This window comes from Malania oleifera, chromosome 6 (assembly GCF_029873635.1).
Source record: "Malania oleifera isolate guangnan ecotype guangnan chromosome 6, ASM2987363v1, whole genome shotgun sequence".
Lineage (NCBI taxonomy): Eukaryota > Viridiplantae > Streptophyta > Magnoliopsida > Santalales > Ximeniaceae > Malania > Malania oleifera.
Window position 1 is genome coordinate 95,000,131 of NC_080422.1, and position 11,333 is coordinate 95,011,463.

The 11,333-nt window shown below is 36.6% G+C and overlaps 1 long non-coding RNA gene across 2 annotated transcripts; it reads left to right on the top strand.

The window, feature by feature from the left end:
* Positions 1-449: 449 nt before the first annotated feature.
* LOC131158012 (uncharacterized) lies at positions 450-10,884 on the top strand. 2 transcript variants are annotated; one of them, XR_009137375.1, is made up of 4 exons: positions 450-532; positions 757-818; positions 1,879-1,945; positions 10,823-10,884. It is a non-coding gene; the product is annotated as an uncharacterized LOC131158012 (long non-coding RNA). The 2 variants fall into 2 exon arrangements; XR_009137376.1 differs by having other exon boundaries at positions 459-527.
* The last annotated feature ends 449 nt before the right edge of the window (positions 10,885-11,333 follow it).

An 11,333-nucleotide genomic window follows, 5' to 3' on the forward strand; every position in this document is an offset into this window, starting at 1 on the left:
GACCCTGCTAATTTCCCTCGGTTATTCTTTCCAAAGTGCAATGTTGTCCACGAACGCAAGTCGACTGCCTCCTTCTGTTACTATTTCCATTTCCCTTCCTCTTTATTATTTTAAATACCATTTTTATTATTTGGGTTATTACAGATATATTGGATATATAGTTATACATATATTTATATATAATATAATTATTAATGGAAAGCATTAAATGTATCTATGACTTTTGAAATTGAATATTTATATTAATGAAATGAATTAAATGTGACTTGATGAATTGGATTTCAATTTGAAATCCAATTCTAATTTCTCACTTGGGCCAAATTTCATCTCCCAGTGCAACTCTCTGGCTTTCATTTCTCTCTCAATTTCTCACGTACACTCCTCCGTTTTTGTTTCTCTCTTCTTAATTTCTCGACGGATATTCGTCTTATCAGGAAACGAAAGGTGCCATTGGATTCCTAACTCCACCACCAACATTTCTACTGGAGCGGATTTGTTGTGGGAGCGGTGTACCCACCATTCTTAGGGTAAGGTAATTTTTCCCTATTTTCTCAATTTCTTTTTAGATCTTCAACCAAATCGATGATCGAGCACCACCATAGGGTCCTAGTCGCGATCGTCATCATTTTGGCTGGAGTAAATTTTCAATTTGGGTTTCCTAGGCACCATTACAAAGTGAGAGTGGGATTTGGGGAATTAAGTAAATTGGTTATTTTATTTAGGATTGATTTAATGGAATTAGGATTTTTGATTCAGGGTCTAGGTGAGCGCCGCAGGCACTAGTTTGGGATTCCTGTTGGCGTAGTTCAAGAAACCATGTAAGGGAATAAATTAAATCAATATTTTTTTATGGAAATATCTATTATTTTGCAGCATTTTATTCCAGAAAATTGTGTATAACAATAATTATGTTTGGGAAATTTACTGCTGTTAATAGGAGATTGTTTTAATACATTTAATCAGAGAAAATGATTTCAGTGCAGATTTTATAAGTAGAACATGATTTACTTTTTGTGTGACATGGGTATAGAATTTTATGATTTTATGTAATGACAAAATGCTATGTTTTTAGAATAAGCATGCTATCACTGTTTCAAGAAATTGTTCAAAACAGTATAGAATTATGTTTAAAGTATATTATAATGCAACGATGTAAGTACCGTAATTTATATGATACGACGATCGTAATTTATATGAAATGGCACATGGACCATAATTTATATGATATGATATGCCGGTGCAAGGGTCGTGATGTATGATATGCTATTTTCATGAAATTATTATTATGTCAGATATTATGATGAAATAGTTATGTTAAGCATATGAAACATAGTATATGATATTAGAACTCGGATGGCTTAGTTTAGTTCAGTTTTCAGGAGCACGGTACCATAGCTATATATATTCAGATTATGATAGTGCAACCACACGATCAGAGTGTGGTAAGGTGGCAGTCGATGTAGCTTAAATGTAGTTTGGAGATGTTCTCCTGGCAGTCCGGACCAGGTGGGGCAGGCTCATTGTACTTATAGATTAGAGTTTTTGATCTAACATGGTCGACCAACCATTGCTAGGTCCCACTTTCGGGTTGCACAACCCAGTCATGTGGGGGTAATATATGACACCAACTAGTTATCCATCCTGGGATTTATTTCACGTATTATAAAATTGTATAAGATGATTTACATGTACAGAGATATAACATGACGTGTATGTTACTTTTAAATATGTTTATTCAGTAAATTATCAAACAGTTTTCACAGATACGATTTATATATAGTATATGCTTATGACACATGAAAATACCTATGTTGCCACACATTGATAGTTTATTTCCCTTACTGAGTGATGTCTCATCCTAGCTCTAAAACATTTCAGGGAATCCAAGTAGAGGAGCGGATAGAGCTCCGCGGCGTTAGTGGTCGCCCGATCTACCTCCAAAAGGGTAAGTCGCTATGCTAGGGTCAGATGGGTTTTTGGGTAATGACCCTAGGGAACTTTATGATCATTTTGGGATGTGTGTATATTTATATGACGGGTTTGTAAAACTCTAGTATTGTATTTGGACGATTGGTTTGTTATGTATATGATGTATGTTTTCCGCTGCTAGGGTGTCAATGATATATGACAAGTTTATTCCTCAGTACTCATGGGTTTTGGTGGATTATTGTAAATTAGGTAGGTTATTACAGTTTGGTATCAGAGCCTAGGTTGCTAGGTTCTGTGGACTTTAGAGTGCAACGAAGACAATACCAATGTTTTGAAAGGAATTTGAGGCTTTGTTCCGCAGTTTGGAGGCAGGACTTCCTTGTTGGTTTCTGTATCTTTCCTAGGGTGACAATTTCAGGAAAGTCATAATGAACTATTGACTGGTTGTGTTTCTAAAGTGTAGAACTTAACCTTGAATAGAGATAAGAATGACAATATAGTGGGGTTTTGGTTAGATATGTAGATTATAAAGACAGGGTCCCTGAGTCTTGTTTATGTCTTTTTTTTTTTTTTTTTCAGGATGGACCCAGGAAACAGTGGTACGAATGCTGGGGGTGATGGAGCTAGACCCTCAGGTGTAAGAGGAGGTGATCCAAACATCGTACTATGCAGTGTGGCTCAGTAGGTTATAGTTGAGATCGCTAGGAGCTCTAGGGAGCAGGGAGACCCATTTACAGGCCCTGGGTGTACGATTGAGAAATTCACTAAAATGAGTCCTCCAGCATTCTTAAGAGGGGTTGATCCTACAGTCTCTGAGAACTGGATGCAGGAAATAGAGAAGGTTTTGGCGGTGCTGCAGTGTACGGAGGAGCAGTGGGTCTTATTCGCTACTTATAAACTGATAGGAGAAGCAGAGCACTGGTGGATTGCTGTGAAACTCTTGGATTAGTAGAGGACGACACCGATAGCTATGACATAGGACCAATTTAGAGAATTTATCTTTGACAGATACTTTTCAGCCACTATCAGAGAAGCTAAAGTGGAGGAGTTCCTGAATTTGAAGCAGAGACAGCAGTCGGTCTAGCAGTATGCAGCGAGGTTCATAGAATTATCTCGTTTTGCCCTATTTATTATCCCTAATGAAGCAAGGAAGGCGAGGCTATCTAAAAGAGGGTTGAGGCGTGAGATCTACAGACAGGTTATGGTGTTGAAAATACAGGATTTTGCTAAACTGGTAGATAGAACCGCTTTGGCTGAGGCAGTTGAGCGATTGGGTGCTGAGGCACAGGGATAGAAGAAGAGATCTACGCCTTTAGGTTTCTAGCAGGGGTAGGTAGGGTCAATGGAGGAGAGGAAACTATGGTAGAGGGCAGAGACAAGAGGCTGGGGGTTGTGGGGTTCAAGCAGTGCAAACTTACCCTGTTTGTTAGACTTGTGGAAAGAGACACTTGGGAGAGTGTCAAGTAGGGAGTGTTGTCTGCTATCGCTGCGGTGGTTCAGGGCATATGGCATGGGATTGTCCTACACCACTTGGTATTGCTCCTACTCCCAAGAAATTCAAGGGAGGTTACCAGGCACCTCGTGGAGGCCAGCGTAGGAACGTAGCCCCGACGAGATTTTATGCTCTAACGCCAAGAGACACTGAGATTGTAGCAGACGTAGTGACAGGTACCCTTACTGTATTATCATGCCATGCTATTGTTTTATTTGATTCGGGTGCTACTCATTATTTTGTATCTGCAAATTATATTAAATTGTCTGGTGGTGAGACCCAGTCATTGGAGGTAGAATTTTCTGTAGCTACACCATCAGGGCTAGTGGTGAGGTTTCGTAGAGTGCTCAGGGCTTATCCAGTAGAAATTTAGGGGAGAGTGTTACCGGCTGACCTAATTATGTTAGATATGCATGGGTTCGTTATAATACTGGGTATGGATTGGCTGACAACTAACCATGCTAATATTGACTATCATTTAAAAGAGGCGATCTTCAAACCACCGGGAAAGCAAGAATTTAGATTTGTGGGGTCGCAGGTGCATTCCCCGCCTTAGTTACTATCAGCTATGCAGGCGAGAAGATTACTCCTAGAGGGATGTCAGGGGTTTATAGCCTATGTAAAGGAGCCAGTGGTTAAGGAGTTTCCAGATGTTTTCCCAGAAGAATTGCCAGGGTTACCCCCCGATCGCGAGGTAGATTTTGCTATCGATCTACTTCCCAAGACAACACCGATCTCTAAAGCTCCTTAGCATATGGCTCCAGCAGAGTTGGGGGAATTAAAAGACTAACTGCAAAACCTATTGAATAAAGGATTTATTAGACCTAGTGTTTCACCCTAGGGAGCTCTAGTGTTATTTGCAAAGAAGAAAGACGGGTCTATGTGAATGTGTATAGATTACAGGGAGATAAACAAGGTAACCATTAAGAACAAATATCCTCTACCTCGTATAGATGACTTATTTGATTAGCTCCAGGGTACACGATTTTGGTCTAAGATTGACCTCAAATCAGGTTATCATCAAGTGAAGGTAAAAGCAGAAGATGTCTCGAAGACAGCTTTTAGGACATTATGTGTAACGCTCCGAACCCTTAAACCCAGGTCCAGCTCGTTATACCTAATAACATTCCTGATATTCCATAATTAAACCATACATACGCAGCGAAAAACACAACTATAAACCTCAATCATAAAAATAATACCAGAGTTTCCTAGTTCTATCCATAGACCATAATATCCTTCAACACCTGTATTTCCATAATTACATATATAATCTCTATATAACATAACACCAGAGTTCACTAATTCTAACTATAATTCATATTAAATCATCCATCACCTGCATTTTTTATTAATCTACATAACTCCCAAATCAATTCAGTATTTTCACAATCATTCCTTATTCAATAGCCTTAAAACATAAATGCATAAAACATAAATATTTACATTCTCCAAAATTAACATAGAAATATACCATTTTCTTTTTCTATTTCCAAATAATGCTATGAAAACTTCGAGCTCTCAAAGCTCGATCTTAAGGAAATCCTGCAAAAAAAAAATACATTCATATTCGGGTGAGACACATCTTAGTAAGGGAAGAAACCATATATTAAAACAATGTGTGGCCAACATGAGTTTATATATAACATAATATTTAACATTTGAAAATCCTTAACATAATTTCTGAAATCATTCCCTGATCCTAATCAAACACATGCAAATGTTTAACCCACGAGATTACCCGAGGATAGGGGTGATTACCTGCCCATACAAGTAGCACCCTTCTGCTCTGATACATTTGACAAGCCAAAGGTCACAACTAAAGCATAACAGGGCACTCACCTTACTCAGTAAGCCCTCAAGTGATAAATTGATCTCGTACTCACACAGTTCATACAAAAGTTTACCGGCAAAAGCCCTAAGGATAGGGAAATCTACCCGCCCATACAAGTAGGTTCCCTCTGCCCTAGTACGTTATGCAGCTACTGCCACATCTGTAACTACTAGTGCACTCGCCTTACTCAGCAAGCCCTCAGGAAAAAGGTACACCTCGCCCAATCGTAATATGTTTTACGTACATACATACTTCTAATATCATAATACATCATTCTTTTCTGTTATTATACATTCATGCACATTCATTCCTGTTCATAACTTAACTTTGCATTTCATTTCACTTTACTCTTTCCCACTTATATCATTCACATTTCACATTTCATTTCATTGTATTGTCATTCCTTGTCATTTCATTTCATAACATTTTCATTTCATTCCTTTGTACTACAACCACTCTTTAGCCTTCATTTGTTAGTTCACATAAAAATGCGCTAGAATTTGCTAACATAACTCCTTTTAGCTGTCATCAGTTAGTCTACATTGAAATGTGCTAGAATCTGCTAACCCGACTTTCAGTTGTTGTACCTTTACATGGTTGCATTTAACATACACAGGCAACATTGTCCATATCATATTTTATTCTCATTGTTTTGCTTATTTAGCCTGCATTTCATACATTTAACATATATTTGCACACAACATTCTATTTATTCATGCCGCACAATTTAGTAATAAAATTCATACACTGCCTGTAAAATAAGTCAACCAACATTTAATGTTTATATACTAAAAATACCTCTCATGTCTTACATAAATATTCTGAAAATATTTTTCCACTTTCATCAGTTCATTTTCGCATATACATATCTAATAAACAACCCTAAATTCGAAAAAAATATAATTTAAACAGTTGGCATTTTACCCATATCGAAACATATACACGTACATATAACACAATTTATTTTTCTATTAAATTCATAAAAATTCTGATTTTATATATATTTTTCCCCTTACCTGGTTTCTTGAACTACGCCAACAGGGACTCCGAAAAATACCTGCGGCGCTCACCCGGATCCTGAAATTAAATTCCTAGTTCTAATAAATTATTCCTGAATAAAATATTATTTAAATATTTCCTAGGATCATAATTCCTAAATAAATAATAGTGCCCTTAAATTTAGCCAAGTTGCCAAATTTCCCAAATCTCACTCTCACTTTGGAGTAGGGCCTAGAAAACTCTAATTGGAAAATTACCTACGCCAAAATGATGACGACGACGACGAGGACTAGGATCCTGTGGTGATGTTCGTTTGTCAATTTAACTACATATTAACAGCGAAATCGAGAAAATGAGGAAAAATTACCTTTCCCTAGGAGCAGTGCCTTAGTCGTTCTCATGAAAAATCTACTCCAGTAAAAATGTTGGCAGCGGAACCAAGAATTCAATGGCACCTTCCGTTTCCCGATCCACTGCAAATTCATCAAAAAATTGAGTGAAAGAGAGAGACGAAAATGGAAGTGGCTGGCGTGCAGGAAAAATCTCAGTTTCAAGAGGGGGGGGGGGGGGGTTGCGTGTTTACTTTTTCTTCTTCTTCTTTCTTCTTCAGATTACTTTATATATATATATAATAACCTACTATATATGTGTGTATATATATATATATATATATATATATATATATATATATATATATATTCTATTATTTCAATTAGGTTTTTTTTTTTTTAAATTCAATGTAAAAATATTTAATTTAATAACTAATTATTTAATTATTTAATTCATCTTAATTTATTTTAATTTCTTTAATTTTAATTTTTTTTCTTTTTTTTCCCACACCATTCCTTTTATTTATTTATCTGTTATTTTATTTATTATTATTTTTTCTAATTATTTTAATCATTTTAATTTTTCGGGTCTTTACATTATGAATTTCTTGTTATGCCTTTTGGTCTGACGAATGCTCCTGTAGTATCCATGGATTTGATGAATAGAATCTTTCATTAATATTTAGACTAGTTTGTCGTGGTTTTCATTGATGATATACTAGTCTACTCGAGAAATTTTGAGGAGCATGAGGCACACTTATAGCTGGTACTCCAGACGCTCAAGGAAAAGAGTTTGTATGTTAAGTTCAGTAAATGTGAATTTTGGTTAGAGAAGGTGGCGTTTCTAGGGCACGTTATCTTAGATGATGGAATTTTAGTGGATCCTAGCAAGATTGATGTAGCTGTGAAGTGGGACAGGGCAAAGAACATTTAGGAAATCAGGAGTTTCTTGGGGCTGACAGGTTATTACAGTCGATTTGTTGAGCGGTTCTCAGCATTGTCAGGGCCTCTAATGTGACTGATTAGAAAGAATGTCAAGTTTGAATAGGATGATAGCTGTGAACAGAGTTTATAGGAACTGAAGTAGAGGCTTGTCATTGCACCAGTGTTGATCATCCCATCAGAGGGTAATGGTTGTGTTATCTACAATGATGCGTTATTGAAAGGACTTGGTTGTGTATTGATGCAACGAGAAAGGATAGTAGTATATACTTCCAGGCAGTTGAAAGAGTATGAAAAGAACTTTCCTACCCATGATCTTGAATGGCTATAGTGGTACACGTGCTAAAGATTTGGAGGTATTACTTGTACGGTGAAAGATGCGAGATATTTTCCGACCAAAAAAGTCTAAAGTTTTTCTTTACGCAAAAGGAATTGAATATGCGACAAAGAAGATGGTTGGAACTTATCAAGGACTATGATTGCACCATCAGCTACCATCCAGGTAAAGCAAATATGGTAGCTGATGCTCTAAGCCGTAAATCAGGGGGTGCAGCACCCAATCTTGATGGATCTAGAGAGATTTGACATGGAGTTGGTTGAGTGCGATCACCAGGCTTTTGTTGCCAACCTGGTGGTGCAGCCTACGTTGTATGAAAGGATTAAGGCAACCCAGAAGAATGACACAGAGTTGGTGGAATTGATCAAGAAAGTGCAGAACGGACAGGAGGAGAAGTTCAGTATTTCAGATGACGGAACTTTGCGGTTCTGTTCTAGATTATGCGTGCATGTAGATGTTGATATTAGGAAGACGATTCTTGAGGAGGCTCATAGGTCCCTATATACAGTTCATCCCGATAGCACTAAAATGTATCGAGATCTATGGGAGTCCTTCTGGTGGAGAGGCATGAAGAGAGAAATTGTCAAGTTTGTGTAGCAGTGCCTGACGTGCCAGAAGATTAAGGCTAAGCACTAGAGGCGGGTGGGCCAGTTGCAGCCACTTTTCATCCTAGAGTGAAAATGGGACCATATTTCTATGGACTTGGTGATGGGTTTACCACCGGCGTGACAGGAGTAGAATGTTATTTGAGTGGTCGTTGATAGATTGATGAAGACCGCCCATTTCATTCCCATTAAAGTCAACTACTCCATGGACGCACTAACAGAGTTATATATTCAGGAGATCGTGCGATCACATGGAGTGCCAGTATCTATTGTATCAGACCGAGACCCACGTTTCACGTCACGTTTTTGGAGGAGCTTGTAGGAGGCTCTGGGGTCTCAATTATTTTTCAGCAAGGCGTTTCATCCTCAGAAGGACGACCAGAATGAGAGAGTGATTTAGATATTAGAAGATATATTGCGGACGTACGTGCTGGATTTTAGGGGTAGTTAGACCCAATATATGACGTTGGTAGAGTTTGCATACAATAATAGCTATCAAACCAACATTGACATGGCACCGTATAAGGAGCTCTATGGTAGGAGATGTCGTTCTCCTCTATACTAGGATGAAATAGGTGAGAGGCGAGTTTTGGGACCGAAAATAGTGCAGCAGGCGTACAATAATGTCTGACTCATTAAAGAAAAAATCAGTGTAGCTCAAAGTTGGCAGAAGAGTTACGCTGATACTCACTGCCGAACGTTAGAATTTGAAGTTGGAGATCACGTGTTTTTAAAGATAGTGCCACTGAAGGGGATTATGAGGTTTAAGAGGAAGGGTGAGTTGAGCCCTAGGTTTATTGGCCCTTTCAAGATTCTTGAAAGAGCAGGGTTAGTTGCTTACCAGCTAGCTTTACCACCAGCTTTGTTTAAAATTCACGACGTATTCCATGTTTCCATGTTAAAGAAATACATCCCAGATCCTTCCCATGTCATCAGTTATGCAGAGTTAGGACTCAGTGATGCTTTGGTTTATGAGGAAGCTCCAGTACATATTCTAGACAAGAAGGAGCCGGAATTACACAGTAAGAGAATTCTATTAGTAAAGGTCCTGTAGAGGAATCATGCAGTTGAAGAAGCTTTTTGAAAGCTTGAGGAAGAGATACAGCATAAATACTCGTATCTCTTTAGTGGAGATTAGTAGTAATCAAGGAAAAAAACAGGTAATTATGTAAAGTTTTTTTTTTGTGTAGGTTAGTTAGTAAATGTAATAATTTTCTACTAGTAGATAGTATTTTGGTTGTGGGAGAATTCTATTTTATATGTATTTCTATTCTCCCAGAACCCTGAATGTAACCATGGTATTCTTTCGCCACAAGTGAGGGTAAGTAATAAAATAAGTAGCCCATTTTTCCTTAAGGGACGGTGTTTAGTACAGATAACCAATTTCGAGGTGTATTTCTAATCTCCCAGAACCCTAAATGTAACCACGGTATTCCTCTGTCATAAGTGAGGATAAGTAATAAAATAAGTAGCCCATTTTTCCTTAAGGGACGGTGTATAGTACAGATAACAAATTTCGAGGACGAAATTCTTTTAAGGGGGGAAGAATGTAGTAACCAAAAAAAAAAATAGTATGAAAGAAAAAAAAAATAAAAATATTAATTATTAATAAAATAATTAATTAAACCTTATTAAATTAATGTATTAAATAAATGATATATTGGATATATAGGTATACATATATTTATATATAATATTAATATAATATAATTACTAGTGGAAAACATTAAATGTATCTATGAATTTTGAAATTGAATATATATATATATATATATATATATATATATATATTTATTAATGAAATGAATTAAATGCAACTTGATGAATTTGAAATCCAATTCCAAATTTCTCACCTGGGCCAAATTTCATCTCCCAACGCAACTCTCTGCCTTTCATTCTCTCTCAATTTCTCACGTACACTCCTCCGTTTCCATCTCTCCCTTTTTAATTTCTTGATGGATATTCGGCTGATTAGAAAATGGAAGGTGCCGTTGGATTTCTAACTCCACATCGACATTTTTACTGGAGCGGATTTGTCGTGAGAGCGACGTAGGCACCATTCCTTGGGTAAGGAAATATTTCCATATTTTCTCAATTTCTCTTTAGATTTTCAATCAAATCGACAATCGAGCACCACCATGGAGTTCTAGTCACGATCGTCGTCATTTTGACTGGAGTAAATTTTCAAGTTGGGTTTCCTAAGCACCATTCCAAAGTGAGAGTGGAATTCAGGGAATTAAGTAAATTGGTTATATTTAAGGGTATAAATATTTATTTGGAATTTATGAGCCTAAAAAATATTAAAATAGTATTTTATTTATGATTGATTTAATGAAATTAGGATTTTTGATTCAGGATCCGGGTGAGTGCCGCAGACATCAGTTTGGGATTCCTGTTGGCGTAATTTAAGAAATCAGGTAAGGGAATAAATGAAGTCAGTATTTTTCATGAAAATATTTACTATTTTATAGCATTTTATTCCAGGAAATTATATATAGCATAGAATTATGTTTGGGAAACTTACTGCTGTTAATAGGAGATTGTTTTAATACATTTAATAAAGGAAAATGATTTCAGTGCAGATTTTATTAGTAGAACATGATTTACTTTTGTGTGGCATAGGTATAGAATTTTATGATTTTATGTAATGACAAAATGCTATGTTTTCAAAATAAACATGTTATCACTGTTTCAAGAAATTGTTAAAAACAGTACATAAATATGTTTAAAGTATATTATAATGCAACGACGCAAGGGGAGTAATTTATATGATACGGCGCAAGGGCCATAATTTATATGAAATGGCGTAAGGGTCATAATTTATATGATATGATATGCCAGCGTAAGAGTCGTGATGTATGATATG